Below are 15,465 nucleotides of genomic sequence, written 5' to 3'. Positions count from 1 at the left end.
TCTACATGAAGCTTTCACCCAATTAATGATATCAGAGCAGAGGATTCTTGCGAATGATCAAGTGGGTGATGTAACGCACCAACAATAAAGCCTGTGCCCACTCTTTGTTTCTCTTGCTGCTCTACTTTCCTCAAACTGCACCGAGGGAGATGAGCGCTAGATTGCAGTAATTCAGGCTCTTGTTCACATATGAGCAGTGGGGGAAAAACATTTTGAACCCTGCAGGAACAGTGAACACTTGCTAATGAACACGGTGTTCTAGCACAAAGCTCAAATTACAGTCGGTTTAAAAGCAAATAATGAGAAAATATACACACCATGGGAAGCAAATAATAAAAGACGGATACGACACACGGCAGATTAGGCTATTTGATAGCATTGAAATGACGTTATAAAGTTTTAAAACCAAATTAATTTGTGTCAGGAGTTGAGAGACATAACTGTGCTGTGTCTCAAATCGCATACTACTCTTAGTATGCTAGAAGTTAGTATGCATCAGTTTAATGTACGTACTAACTAGTATGCAAATTCTCCACAGATAGTATGTCTCAAATCAAACTCTGCTGCTACACACTAACCGGGGATCACATGACAGCTTCTTCTTCTACTTCTATTTAACGATGTTTCAACCAGCTGTTTGAACGCTATCGCCGACACCTGCTGGCAGCACGTATTGCAACTTTGGAAAAAGAAATAAAGAAAAAATATGAGAATCTAAATAATCACGAGATATTTAAGCTGGTATCAGCAGTGAAGACGTGTTTATCCTCCTACTGCTGCGGAAAATGCACCTGTAAGTATATGAATATATATGCATTTATATATGATGTAACTTCCGTTTAAAACGTCACTAAGATGGCGGCTGTTTAGTGTGTTTAGTGTCCATCGAACCATGCTCAGTTTTGTGGGCGTGTTAGTACGCCACTTTAGTGTGCATGGCGCACTAAATTTCGCATACTAAGAATTGAGACGCACTAACGCACTAAAAATACTAACTTTTAGTACGCTAGTATGTGATTTGAGACACAGCATTGGAGTGTAGAAATAAAATCAGTGGATTACAAATACGTGACATTTTATCTTTGAAAAAAATCTCTATTTCTGTGTTCCTTCGTCAATTTGTTAGTCAAGTTTAATTCAATTAACCTTTGTTTTTGGTTTCTTTTATTGAACACAGCACACTCGGTCACTTACTTAATTTCCTTTAAAAACACTACAAATAAATTCAATAACCTCTTGTATTGTTTTTTTCAAATCCAATCCATAGATATTTATACTTCTCACTTTGTTTTTGTTACGTGATGAAGGCTTGATGGCGGCAACATTTTTGTCTTAGTTAATGTAAGCATAACTATTAAAGATTTGATAGTTTACATTAAGGTAGATTTGTTATTGCTCAAGACTAGTAACAAATACAAATATCCATAATTTCCGGTGTTTCATTTAGTCAATCTATGATCTAGAAGGCTTGTATATTGAAAATAATCTGGCGATATGATATAGATCAAAATACAGGGGAAACAATACAATATATTGTGATTAATTGCGATACTGTAGTAACAAGTATATATTTGTAGTATTGTCGAGTACTCGACTCTGGTGTTGCAGAATTTACAGACCACATGACTCTTGACGAAGTCGTAACTGCTTTCATTTGTTTTCAAACTAAAATATGTCCAAACATCAACTTTAAAAGATGCTGGAGTCACTGTATCCTCTTGTTCCCAGTCATCGCCGGGATCTTGCAAAATGAACAATCAGTGTCAATAATTGCATGTTCATTCTTAATGTTTTAATCCAAATATTTTTTTATTAAAAAAAATGTCCAAATATCAGCTTTGGAGTCTACTGTATCCTCTCGTCCTCAGTTATCGCCGGGATCTCTAGAAAAGTTATCTTTTTGATTCACCCAAAATTGTCTACATTAAGAATTGTTCAAACTACTTTTTTCACCTCAAATTGTTGATCTAGAAAATAAATAATCTCAGAGGTATTTTATATGAATATTTATATCATAATCATTATTGTATACAAATGTCTTTCTTTTGTCTAAAGTGGACACATGGACAAGATTATACATCTAATGCTTATGATAATCATGATAAATCTGCATTAATCAAAACACGTTTTTTTTATTTCGGGGTGAAGGCGAGACACACAAAATGTAATTATATTTATGTAATTATGTATATAACTGTTAGAGATGCAGTGACACGACATACATAATGCATTTTCATCATTTCCTTGCATTTCATCTAAATATCAATCACAAGGTTGAGTAATCATTCAATAATCCATCATTTTAATGCATTAATAAAAATGTTTCTATGCTCATTCATACTTGCTACGTCAACCCAATGGGGTGTGTAACGGAAAAAAGATGAGGCATCAAATGACTTTTACACAAAGCTGGTTCGGGTACACGAGGTTGGAAATACAAGCATCATCGGGGAATAACAATCAGGAGGATCCCAAACAAAAGCATGAATAATGAATTTACATGCACACACAAAGACACACATTACTGTACACACATTTGAGAGAGAGAGAGAGGGGAAGAAAAAAAATCATCCACAAAACAAATCACATCAAATAAAAGCTTGATTATAATGTATGAAAGGTTTCTGATCAGTCAGCTGAAAAACTAATTTCATTTTCTCATTAGAAGTCCGCCCGAGGCCCGGTCTCTTGTCAGTGTTTATTACACTGAAAATAGAAAATTAAAATCATCAGCTTGGTCAGATCCTGAGCGGTGAATCACTATTTACGACAGACGGAGAGAGGGAGGGAACGAGAGGTGGAAAAGAATGAAGGAGAGGCTATTAAAGAGTGGACAACAACTGAAAGAATCCATCTCATTTTACTGAGGCTGTGGATTTATAGTTCACATGACCTTTTCTACCCTGGAGATTTGTGGCACTGCAGTCGTCCATCACGTCTATAATTTGACAGGGGGTATAGTAGGTTACTGAATTATTTTCTTTTGGACTTAATAGAAGATGCCCACTCCATCTTTCAGATTTTCATCCTTTTCCGCATCATTAAAGAACAATGTTACATTTATTTTAATGCATGTCCTACCTGTGTTTTCAAGGTTTACTCCAGTTTCCTGAAAGCACTAACCTATAAATAGAATTTAAAGTTCTTAATCAACCTTTGTATGTTTTTAATGCTCTAAATCTACTTTCCTGACTTTATGCTGCAAACTTCTGTTGTATACTGACTTGACCCTATTCTTTGAATTATTCATCAGATGAAAATAACAATCACGCCTCAAGCTAAAACTTCTCGCTTCATCCATTATTCACTATAAATCAAATTAAGCTTTATTTCTTATTATTAGTTATTTACTCATTTATTTTTGCTTTACATACATGATGAGGAACCGCTACTCGGAACGTAAACAATTAAAAATCATCCAAACATCTTCGCCCACAATACACACATAACCACAACCCAGATGTTACGCCGAGATATCCAACGAGCTAAATAATCTTCACGACCGCTAACATCATTATGCTAACATTAGTGCATAAATAGACGATCGAGAATTGATTATTGGGTTCATTTTTTTTCAAGATAACAGATGTTCAAAGACATTAGGGGGCACATGACTCCCACTTTAAGAATGTATTTTTCCCTTTGCAAAGGTCTTTTAAACTCCTGCTGAATTAATGGAAAACGCAGTGTACCGTCAAAGCTATTATGCTCTAAAAATAATGACTTTACCTTGGCTCCCTGCTTGAGTCAAAGATAATCGTTACAAAAAAGATTAATTTTGTAGCCTAACAACTCTTTAAGAAGTACAAAAACATTCCTCTTCCTGCGATTACACATAATTTAGGATCTCATCTGAGTTCAAAACAAACTCATCGACTCATCGCAAAAAACCATCTACTGCTGGGAATTATCCTTTTGTACTCGTACGCGGCTTCAGAGATGGCAATTCAAGGACATTTTGTTCGGAGTTAAACTAGTTAAAATAACATTCCTTCATTCTCCAGTGACGTATTGCATGTCAGTGAGCTTTAATTACAGAGAGCGAAACCTGATTTAAGGTAGAGCCTTGAAAGACCTGAAATGCATCATATGTGTTATTAAAAAAGACATGGAATGATGCTTAAAATGTCAGCGGTAAATCTGGATGTTTCTTCTCTGAAATAGATTTGAATGAACTATCATAAAACCAACCTCAAATGGCCGTTTAATTTATATAATTTGGAAAACTTGTTTGTGCTAGTTTCGCTGAATAAGCTGCATAGTTAATGTACACACAAGCAAGGTTATTCATACTCATAGACAGCAAAAAAACGGATTTCTGTATAATAATTCTAGTTTGCCAATAATAGACAGACAGATATCTAATCACTCACTCAAATAACAACTGACTTGTTGAAGGGGTTTGTTTTTCTTGTAGTATCATGAGGCAAACTTTGCAAAAACAGCCTTTTACGCCACATCAGAAACATGTGTCCTGACCTTTCCGAAGAGACCTTTCATTTATTTTCTAATACACTTTCCCTCGTGAGTTGCTCGGTTCTCATAGTCATAGAAAAGGTCAAAGCGGCACTCGTGTCTGATGTCTGTCTGCTAAATTAGCTGTGTCACCTTCAATTTCCACGCAATCACATCTCAAACATTTCTCATTTGACTCTTGTCACATCATTTTTGACGCAGATTAAAAGTCAAACATAGTCTGTGAAAGCCGTATGTGGACATTACTCATTATATATTATGAGAAATATTAACATACAGTCATGAAAAAAATGATATGTCAATATTTACAACATAAAGTCTTGTTATACTAGACTTGGCTAAAGCCAGGTTACACTTCGCAAGAACCTTAATCCTTAACTTGAACTTGAATACATTTTTTTAAATTGTTGCGATACTAATCATGAAAGTAGTTTGTATTTTGTGTGTATTCAAAGAAACAAGGGTGGTCTAGAAATTGTTTCCATGACTAGAGTTTTTCAAAGTAAGAGCAGTTGAAAGAGAATGTGCGGTTTTCATAAATAGTTCATTTAGCATTTATTGAACACAAACATTTTACTGTCCAAGGCTCAAAACAAGAGAATACATTTTCTTTAAAGACAATCAAAAACATCTGTTCCACGTCAACAAATTCTCTACCATCTGCATTTTATTATTCATTGTTGACATTTAAGTATAATCTTCATCAGCAGCCTGTAGAACAAGGTAGTATTTCGGGGTCATGACATGAACAGGCCTCTAGCAGCTGGTGATCGTGAAATTAGTTTTAAATAAGCTTTTTAAATGCAAAAATTCCTTTCCTGACGGACTGGATTTTGGTAAGTTTTAATTTCAAGACATTTTCCTGACTATTCATGTATCTGACATTTATCGCTAATAATTATTCAGCAAAACAAATATATTTAATAGTCACAATTATATAACATTAAACTGACTTGGTAAGAAACAAGTTTTACATTGTAGTTTGTATGGATGGATGCGTTATTATTGCTGGAACAACAGAATCAATAAAGTATCTGGTTCACCCTGGGGAAACAAGTGTATATATCAGTTGCACTATATTACCACTAGAGGGTTTTGTCTCAATTCAAACCCATCCCACCTAATCCAATTATAGTAAAACCCTTCCGGCAATTACACAAAAAAATAAGTGTTATTTTAGACCCACTACAAATTGGCAAGTATAACCAATATATACTCTGCGAGTTGCTGTGGTATTGCTCAGCGAGTCGCCGTGGTATTGCTACGCCAGTCGCTGTGGTACTGCTCCGCCAGTCGCTGTGGTACTACTCCGCGAGTCGCTGTGGTACTACTCCGCGAGTCGCTGTGGTACTACTCCGCGAGTCGCTGTGGTACTACTCCGCGAGTCGCTGTGGTACTACTCCGCGAGTCGCTGTGGTACTACTCCGCGAGTCGCTGTGGTACTACTCCGCGAGTCGCTGTGTTATTACTCCGCGAGTCGATGTGGTATTACTCTGCGAGTCACCGTGGTATTACTCCGCGAGTCACCGTGGTATTACCCCACGAGTCACCGTGGTATTACTCCGCGAGTCACCGTGGTATTACTCCGCGAGTCACTGTAGTATTACTTTGTAATTTACAATCTTGTATAGATAAACACTTGTGTATGAAACAAATGGCTATGCTATAAAAATATGTGAACACAATTATTGATTTTTTTCTCAAAGGTTATGATTTGTTAACCGTTTACACGTGTAGTTGTTGACAGCCTTATTAAATAGAAAGCATCTTGACCTACTGCATGTTTGTGTGCTTTGCCAGCTGCACGTGAGGAACCAGACAGTACTCCAGAGGATCGTAAACATGGCCCAACTATACAGTTCCCGCTGCCTCAGGAGAGCCAAGAACATTCTAAGGGACTCATCCTACCGAGGTCACCAGCACTTGGAATTGCTGCCCTCGGGCAGATATTTCAGAGCACTTAAATAAACCAAAAAAACTGTTTTTATGCAAGAACTATATCTGCACTCAACACTGCAGATATTTCTTTCTTAATACTTCCAACTGCGCTAAAATAATATGGTGGACTTTCACTCAAGGGTCGAGTTTGCAATATTTGCTTTTACTGGTCACATTTCTTATGCAATGCTAGTGTATTTCATTTAAGGCTGTGGCTGAAATATATGCCTTTATGTTTTTTTTATGTCCCGTCTTTTTATGTTTGTGTTTATAAATTTTATTTTCTATTCATTACTGCACTTGAGATTGAAATGTTAATTCAGTTGTACCAGTACAATGACAATAAAGACAATTCAAATAAACTCTGAGCAAAGAGCGAGATCCTCCAAGTGGCAGTGGCAGGTATTGGCAATACCTGGCCAGGGAGTCGTGATGAATACAAAATACAAATAAATGGTTACATTATGTTTGTTCCAGCATGTGCACTTATGTTTCAGTGCAAATGTTACTGTACAGAGTTTTCCCATTTTTTGGTATGTTTTCTACTTATTAATATTTTATAAAAAATATTTAAATTGGTCCAATAGGGTCAAATACATTAAAAGTACATTTTTTCACTTTATTCTTTTTTCAACAAATAGTCGCATTTCAGATGAAAACACAAAATGTTAATATTATAAGTTCCAGGGTTGAGTCAGTACTTGGGTGATTTAGGTCAGTCTGTCAAACTGAGCCTGAGAAACCTGGGTGTTTTATTTGACAAAGTCATGTCTCTAGTTCAACACTGCAGAAAACTGACCAGAAACTGTTTCCTTCAACTGAGAAAAATCTCTAATCTTGTTGTCACAACACGATCTGGAGCTTATAATCCGTGCGTTTGTGTCTTGTTTAGACTATTGTAACAGTTTATTTTTGTGTCTAAACAAGAAGGATCTGTCTCGCCTGCAGTTATTACAAACCTCTGAAGCGAGAATTCTGACCTGCTCTAGTAGAAGAACTCACATTTCCCCGATCCTTAAAACTCTTTACCAGCTGCAAGTTTCAGTATCAATTTTAATACAAATTCTGGTTCTTACTTTCAGATGTATTCATGGTCAGACTCCTCCTTCCATCAGTGATCTGATCCAGCCTTACACCCCAGCTCGGGCTCTGAGGTCTGTTGATCAGAATCTACTGATGGTTCCTGAACACGCTTCAGGACCAGAGGAGAGAAATCCTTCCAGACTGTTGCTCCTAAGCTTTGGAACGATCTTCCTCTCCTTCAAGAAACATCTTAAGATCTTTTTATTTGTGCTTTTTCTTAATTTTCTTGGTGCTTCTGTGTTTATCTCCATGTTGTCTTGACCTGTTGAACTGTTTGTTTTTCTGTATAAATGAATTACTTACATACATAATGTTGTGTTATGGTGCAAAAAAAAATGTGAATATTTTTCCAAAGGTCATGTGTTGCCATGAATAATAGTGATTTATAATTGTGAACACAATATGGATCAAAATAATTTTCAGAACCTCCAGCCCACTATCATGTTATGACAGATATTCTTGGATAAGGATACATAAAAAAAAGATGTATTGTTCCCTCAGTTACTCTTTTATCTGGAAATATATGTGCTACGATTCTATTTCTGATTAGACAGAATCCTGACAAGTAATGTTCTATTGTAGTGTAAGAAGAAAAAAAGAAGGCATCAGGCTCCCATAAATCAAGAAGTGCAGCCGAAGCTCATTTGTATTGTTGTACTATAGCACTCTGACTTTAGTACAATGTGACAAAATGACCTCTTGCGCTGGAAAACAGTGTATAAGAGGGGTGTGTGTGTGTGTGTCTGAGCGAAGCTGATAGATGACGCTGCCTCAGATTATGAACACAGAATTAGCACATTACAACTTGTATGATAAATAGAGCGAGTACCAGTCAGCGCCCGAATCACCTCGGAGAACAGCGAGACAAATCGACCCGGCTCCTTTCACTGGGATGGAATATGTTTGTGGCCTCTGAGGGAACATCTGAACGCCAAGTGGCTGTCGTCGCTAATTAAAACAAATGTCATGGCAAGGTAACTACATTCTGAGTAAACGTAGCTCATAAGATGGTCCTTCCCTTTTCTACTCTTAACTAATACAAGCTATTAGGTCAAAACCTCTTCATTTTAATTATTATATTTTCAACAACAGAAACTTGTTTTTTGTACTTAAATAGTTCACGAAAGTTGAATATTAACCAGATTATTATATCCCTGTTGGTCAAATATATATATTTTTGCTTCAACAACACAATTTTCCAGCCCGTAAAACACCCATGATTCATATTCCCAACCTATGTTTGCTTGAGAAGTGTGTTGATGGCCGACATCAGAAACACCCATTGACCCGTTTAACCAACTTATTCATATGTAATGACACAGTCCAAATTTGAATTTTATTTATGTATTTTTTACTATAGAAACGAAAGAGCTGAAGAACATCAAACAACATTTTGCTCTCGGTTGCCTTCAAGAAAACTTAAAAGGTCATTGAGACACATATACCTACTCACGGCTGTAGTAATACACCAATCTCATGACACAATTCAACTCAAAATACTCAGCTCTCGATACGTTACAATATATATTTCTATACACTTACATAGGTTTTGGTACGATTTTAGGGGCCGAGTGTCATCTTGTGTTTGTTCTACTCTTTTAGTTGAATCATTAGAACTCAAAACATCATCTTCAAAAGCTAATGGAGTTGACTGTATCCTCTTGTCCTCAGTCATCGCTGTGAACTTGTTGGATTTCGTTGTACTTTAAGCTGTGGAGGAAGTAATGACTGATGCCACCTAGAGGCTTGTAGTATAATTGCAAAACAAAAATGAACAAACGCTGTAAATATTTGCATCTTAATTGGTAAGAAAATGTTTTCATGATTATATTTTACCCACATTTATTGAAATATAAACAATAAAATAACTATAATAAGAAATAAAATATGACTTTGAGCTCCACAAAAATAAAATTATATATCTCAACACTTTTTAATAAAGAAATCGATAGTGTTGTTAAATATTGACACAGATAACATGAAAAATATAAAGATATATAACGATGTTTTTTTTTTCAAACCCCCAATAGCTGTGGAAGAATCCTACATTAATAGCTAAACAATTCCATCTCCACTACTCTTTGATGGCCAGTTGTACGAGTATTGATGGATGTTACCAGTGTGCTAGAATACCTATAACATGTTAACAATTAGAATATGGTTCTTTGTGAAGAAACTTATATTGTCAGCATATTGAAGTTTCATTTTAGTCAAACAAATTATGTTCTTACATGTTCCATCACCGCTACACTCGTTTGTTACCTTTCATTTCGCTGCTCATCTCACTCGGAACATCACATCGTTCCCTGCAGAGACAGTAAAACTGTGACTCGACCGAACACTTGACCTCACGACACCACTTCCCCCGCTGTGACCGCGGTACAAAAACACTGTTATGAAAACAGCAGAACACTGTCGAGTGCTCAGTGCAGGGTCAGCACTCCCGATTACAAGGAGGCTCAACCTTACTGACTGTTTTAATTACAATCTGTTTGCCATTTGAATCCCTCCATTGATTTTCCACTACTGTTGACTTACTGACTGAGGAACACGACTGCAGTGCACAAAGAGCATCGTTCGTGAAAAGGGAAAGCGAGTAATAATGAATGCATATAAAATAGTCCGTCGGTCAATACTACCGACCTCTCGGTAAATGTTTTAGTGGGGGGAGGCAATCTCGATCGGGTCAAGGGTAACAGGCACAAGACCGCCATGAAAATTGAAATACATCTAATTTAATTGAAATTCAAATAACGTCTTTTACGATGCAATGTAGCAGAGATGTCCAATTTCAAATAAACTTACATCATATTTAAAAATGTTTTTAAATAAGGATGATTTTTGGGGTCATTCCATTTTCAAATGTATTTGTATATTATCATTTGTCATTCATATTTATACATTTGTATTTATTGACTTATTCTTTAGATGATTAAAATAACTAATGAATTTTCGTTTTAAGCTTTTGTACCTCTGTAAGATAGACTAATCATTTGAAATGGTTTTCCACATTTGTGTCACAGCTAACAAAGATATTTTTTTTATTTACTGAATGTGAGATTTAACACAAATTAGCATACAAGCCTGAGGAACTTGATCTGTGTGAATCGATTTGTATAATTTGTCGACATGAATGTGTCAATAATGTGGGGCAAACAAATGATAAAAGTGAATTATTCCATCTGCCAAGGGGGTCTTGATATATTTTGCTTTTCTGTGTGTCTGTTAGTTAAAATATATATATATATATATATATATATATATATATATATATATATTTGAATTAATCCATCAATATACAATTAAAATATGAAAATGTACACCAGTAACAATTACAAATTTCCATCCCCAGAGTGAAAGCTGCAAGGCTTCCTTTCTTCCTCATTTGAATGTTTCTTTTGGGTCAGAAAATTCCAGAACTCTACTACAACCCCCCCTGTCACCTAAGTTAATGCCCTGTATTTTAAATGTTTAAAAAAGGTGTTATACAGTTTATACAATTCATATACATAGTAAATAACAGGGGTTGTACGGGAGTCAAAGTACTGAGATATTTTCTTGTGTATCGTTCCACTAAACTTGATTTGGGAAGTAAAATAAAGTAATCAATTTATATCTGTATTTTTTTAATTTGTGTTTAAGTGATCGTAACCATAAATTCTCATTTCACTCATTTTCTACTCAATCTCATGTCAACTAAGGGTTGGGATTATTTTGAGAGTAATCTGTTTCGTTTTAGAGTTATAGACAAAAATGTTTGTTCATTTTAATGTAGCGACTCGAGTTCATCTTCATTCTCATCCAAAATTACAATTAAAAACATCCAAATACCTCCATACTGCTCGTCTGTAACGTCCCTTTTGTACATGGGTTTCAAAATGCAACAGGAAAAAAAGGAATGTCATTATATTCACATGTTCTTGAATTGCCCACAACAGTCGTCTTTGTTTACGATACAAATTGGATATCCGAAAACACGTGAAAGGACAAATCTATAGGCCCTGCAAAATACACTTGCAAGTAGCCACCTAAGTGAAAACATGTAAATAATGAGTACGTAAACTCAAGTGAGGTTGAAGAGGACTTTGTCACCTTCAAGTACTGCTCTGGTTTCTATATGTAAAACAACATTTAATAAGGTTTCAGACTCCTAGGAGCTGTTTTGAGTGCCAACCCGATTGTGTGCATCAACCCACGATAACACTACGGTGTGTATGTGAAAGCCTCGTAGGTGAGGACATGTCGAGTGTGGGCGCCAACCCCCGTAACCCGGAGAGACCCGGCTCTACCCTATAGCTGGCCCCTTCTCTCTCTGCAGGCGGCGAACAAAGAGACGACTCAAACAATGGATCACTCTTAGAGCTGAATGGCTTTGCGGGTCAAGCACTACACCACCCTCTACCCCCCCTTTTGCTGACAGAAACATAACACACACTTGTTCAGCTAAGGAGATCCTGAACCTCCCAGAGAAGAAATAATGAACGCAGCATTGACGTTAAGCTGATAAAACTACCGGGGCTGGCATCAGTTTGGCAGACGAATCACCTTCTAATGGAGCCTGTTGCTGGTCCTCTTCCTTCCCACGTCCATCCAGGTTTACGGGACACTGTCCAGGCTCCTCAAGTTTATAGCTCACACAACTACCAGGCTGAAGTCTAACTCAATGATCATAGGGCAAAACACATATACATACATACATACATATATATATATCATGAATAGTTATTTATTATAGAATAATAATGTGGTCTTTTATTTATTGGTCTTTCGAAAAATAACTTAAAAACAGAAAAAAAAGAATTTCAGGAAATACTGATAATTCACAATTTAACAGTTTTTTGGTAGTTCAAAAATTTAAGCCATTTTTGAATTTAAATTGAAATTAAATGTTAGACTAACTCAACAATATACCAAAACTAAAAAAAAACAACAACATTCCTTATATAGGTTTATGGACAAGTTAACCAAATGTTTATTTTAGCATAAAATAAACATTTTGCTTTTCGTTTCATTGAAAAACTTTTCTAGACTCCCATTGTTCCGATTCTGAAAAAATGTCCTGCACAAAAAAAGTTACAACGTGTCTGGTACTCTTTTGCCTGGTGGCGCTTTTCAGCCGTGATTAAATAAAGCCTGTTTCTGAATGAATTAACACTTCTCAATGTTGCCCGGAGCAAACGTCTCTTTCCCAAGTTGCTACATGAATCTCGTTGAAGTAGAACAGCGACGTGCATTTACTGTGAGAGTGCGAGTTGCAACATTAGTAGCGCTGTTTTGATTGGTAATGATCAATACGTACAATTTTTTACCTATATTTAAAAAAAACATAATATCTTACTTGTCATGTGTTGCCATTTTTAGAACTTTGGGTCATTTTATTTAAGAGATTTTAATGTAAATGATGGCCTTGTTTTTTTGGAGCCATAAAAGCCTTTTAAAGATTGTTTAAGTAACCACGGTTACCCTGTTCAAAGAAGACAGCAGTAATAGCTCACCACCTTTTGACATTTAAACTATGATTAATGCTCCAACTGAAATGATGTGGTAGATACAGTGAAACATAGAAAATGTACAATTAAAAACCTTTTTATTTTTGCTCTTTTGGTCGACCTCTGGCTGCGATTATTCATGCAATTGAAGTGATTTTGTTGCAAACTCCAGCTCTGATGAGACAGAAGATGATAGAGTAAGTGGCCCCACAAGAGCGTATATATTCACCCGATTACTTTCCCGGCACCGCTCACCCGTCTGAATCAGGCGACAAGGACACGTCTCTTGCCTTTTTGTCAACATGTCAGTGTTCCCTTCCCTCGCTGCCGACATGAGTTACAACCTCGCGCCGCTCAAGTTTCTGGAGAAACATTCGTCTTGTGATTCAAACTGAAATTGTATTTGTTAGGCAAATTGACACGTCAACTGCCGCGCCGGAGCCTGTTTTTCAGAGAATACCCGTTTACGACATTTACCGCGCACATAGAGTTTTGCATGTTTCATAGTCAAATACGTTAAAAACACAATTGCAAATGACCCCCAGACTTTTTCCGAGCTTCCCTATAGAACCTTTAACATGCTATAGGAAAGCGGAAATCGCCTTTAAACATCTGCTCGAGTCGAAGGGATTATTTAAATGTCATGAGAATGTAGTTACATCAAGGCTGGTTCGTATAGTTAACTAAGATAAAAAGCTAATTACTCCCGCAGGGAAAACAGAATAGACCATTACAATAATGAGTGCAGCTCCTTATGCAACCTTTGCGTTGTGTGTCAGGTGTGTTCGTACGGCTGTCATGGCACTTCTATGAGGCTCAAACGTTGGCTTCTAAGCCCTCTATGGGCAGCTGAGGTCTTTAGGCATGCAGGCCATTTGGTACCTCGGATCGTGGCCCCTCCTCCCTTGTCAGCGGTCAAACGTTAGATGACGCGGGGCCTCTCCGGGCGAGAGAACTGGTGCCAATCAGAACACAAAGCGACAATAAAAGTGTGAAGATGCACCCTTCAATGTCCCGCCATTATTCTGCGACGCATTGTTTGCAATGATGTTAACGTATTCATGAAGTGCACTGAAGCCGTCTAATAATTGTGTTAAATATATTTTTCACGACCCCAATTATTGGCCCTACAGATCATTAATAGAGGGATTATTCTTTATACAATGAAGACCACAACTGTACATTAGTAAATTATTACCATTTCATATTCCTGGGGAAGACAGTAAAAATATGGAGGAATATAAATTAAAGTATGTTACTATGCAATCGGGGGTTAGCGAGTGAACACAAGATGCCAAAACACTTAAAAGACTTTAACAACCGGCACTTGAACCAAATGAAGAGTTTATCACTCCCTTTATTGGATGCTGACATGAATAAATCACACAGTGAGTAAGGACAACAACAATAAACCACAACAACATAATTAACAACACTCACATTAACAAAGATGGCAGCAACAATAAATCACAAAAATGTAGCCTTTGACAAAGTATTTTGTTCTAAAAAAAAGATTGCTCCTCATTCAGTAGATACTTGTGTACAATTGTATGTACTGCTCAGGTCAATATTAATTGACAACAGACAAGATGATATTGAGATGGAAAACGACAAAACAAAGACTGTTTTTTCTCCAAACTTTCATCAAATCCCTTTCCTTCTGAATACATTTTTGGGACTTTCCAAATCAATTGCTCACATTTTGAATTTCTCTTTGCAAAAAAAAAAAAAAAAACAGCAAGAAAATCAAAATCAGACACACATTCTGTTGTTATTTTAACACACTTGTAAACCACATAAAATATCTTTGCAGGCCAGATACGAGTTAGGAGCCGGCGTTTGTAGTATATGGTGTAACTTAATCAAGTTATTTTAAACGTGTATATAAATGCTCCAATTAAACAGATTAACTAGCACTTTAATGTCAGGAAACTGAACTTGAAAATTGGATAATGGGAGGGGATCGCGATTAATTCTCATGGCTATAGAACCAACTACACGAATGAGTGTGTCAAAAGAAAAAAAAATAAGTAAGCATAACTCATAATAAAATATGTCAACTACAGCGATAACCACCATGCTAGCTTGTTCATACAGATGTTAACTTGACGTTATAAAACACAACCGTTTTTAAATATTTCGTATGGATGTATCTGATTGGAAACTTTAAAAGAACAGCTAAGAATGTCGCTCTCAAAAGTATCCAAGAAGCCAAATAAAAGTATGTTAAAGAATGCCAGTGTGTCTACATTCTGTTTAACCACAATCATTTTGATTAGTGTGGTTCAGAGTTTTAGTTATTTTAACAAAAACTAACCCCAAAACGTGTTTACAAAACATGTATTGAACATTAAATAATCAAGGAAAGCTCAGGGATTACATAATTCATCATCTACTCCTGAGTGCAATTTGATGTCTTTGGGCAAGAATGGGATCCTCGGCCTCGGCGGGAGAATCACCTCAATCATCGGAATCGTGG

General features: G+C 36.4%; 1 protein-coding gene across 1 annotated transcript in view; it reads right to left on the bottom strand.

Annotated features, from left to right (window-relative positions):
- The window catches only part of sall1a (spalt-like transcription factor 1a), a 369,520-nt gene that overhangs the window by 287,058 nt on the left and 66,997 nt on the right, over nucleotides 1–15,465 (bottom strand). The window lies entirely within an intron of this gene.

The sequence above is a fragment of the Callionymus lyra genome, chromosome 6, assembly GCF_982586985.1.
Source record: "Callionymus lyra chromosome 6, fCalLyr1.hap1.1, whole genome shotgun sequence".
Classification (NCBI taxonomy): domain Eukaryota; kingdom Metazoa; phylum Chordata; class Actinopteri; order Syngnathiformes; family Callionymidae; genus Callionymus; species Callionymus lyra.
Note: the sequence above shows the minus strand (reverse complement) of the source record. Positions and strands in the feature narration are given on the sequence as shown.